This window comes from Mandrillus leucophaeus, unplaced genomic scaffold (assembly GCF_000951045.1).
Source record: "Mandrillus leucophaeus isolate KB7577 unplaced genomic scaffold, Mleu.le_1.0 Scaffold388, whole genome shotgun sequence".
Classification (NCBI taxonomy): domain Eukaryota; kingdom Metazoa; phylum Chordata; class Mammalia; order Primates; family Cercopithecidae; genus Mandrillus; species Mandrillus leucophaeus.
Genome location: NW_012104120.1, coordinates 611685 through 612965, shown reverse-complemented (window position 1 = coordinate 612965; position 1281 = coordinate 611685).

The following is a 1281-nucleotide window of genomic DNA, read 5'->3' as shown; positions in this document are numbered from 1 at the left end:
CTCACCCCCACATGGCAAAGTCACATGTGTGCTTAGAGGACCTTCTGAGAGTAACAGATTTGCTTCAAGAGCACCTCCTAAACACTGGACATACATACCTGTCCAGCGAACCTCCTGTGGCTCCCATGGAAATGTCCCCATGAAGTCACGGCAGTGGTCCCTCTAGAATGGCAGCTGCCGTTTGTAGCGCATAGACTCTACAGACACTACCTTAGTTAATCATCACAACAGCTCTGAGAGGTGGGCATTTTTATTCCCGTTGTGCTGATGAAGCAAAGTGACACTCAGTGGTTGAGCAACTTGCCCAAAGTCACTCGCTAAGAAACAGCCAGATCCAGGATGCGAACCCATCTGCCAAGCACCCAGGCCTCTGCTCACTGTCGCTGTAGACTGGCACCTGTCATCTCTTCTTTCTGGACTGTGCTCCTTCCTGCCTTGACTACCTGGAAAGCTGCTGCTCCTCCATTGCACCCCAGCTCCGATGTCCCTGCTGCCATGACAAATTCCCGCCACCCTCCCGTGCTCTGCTGCAGAGGCCGATGTAGAAGTGTACTTGGTTGTCTGCCTGAGTACCCTTGTCTCCCCACTCCCCTATTTCTAGGTCACAGCTCTTGTCTCTGCCTCCAGATCCCAGCACAGGTCCACATGCAGCATCTGACAAAGGAAGGAAGGGAAGGGGAGGGGAGGGGAGGGGAGAGGAGGGAGAGGAGGGGAGGGAAGGAAAAGGAAGGAAGACATTTAAGGAGACCTGATTGTAATGGTAGCTTCCAGACGTGTAAAATCAGAGAACATTGCTTGACCAGAAACTGCTCAACTCCAGCTGGGAACTCTATGGACACCTGTCCTCTGTGCAGGCAAGAACTCAGTCACTGTCACCTCCTTCTTGCAGGGAAGCTGTGTGGGATCTGGATTTGCTGGTAAGCCATTGGAGGCAAGTTTCCACATAGACACATTTGAGAACTACTGCCCAAGGCATGTGGCCAGAGCCCTAGCTCTTGTGGGTCAGAGAACAGCAGAAGACCTGAAATGGTAGTAAAAGCAGCAAACAGCTCCCATGCCAGGCAGAAGCACGTGAAACGGCCCTTAGTCCATCCTCATGCCTAACTGGTGTGGTGTGATCATCCCATTTCACAGGCGAGAAAACTGAGCCTCGAAGAAGTAGAGTGTCTTGTCTCAGCCAACCAACTTGTAGATGGCAGGGCTGGACTTTCAATCCAAAGTTCAAGCTCTACCTTCAGGACCATAATGCCCAGGAGAGGGGTAGGTAGCTCTTCCTAGCAG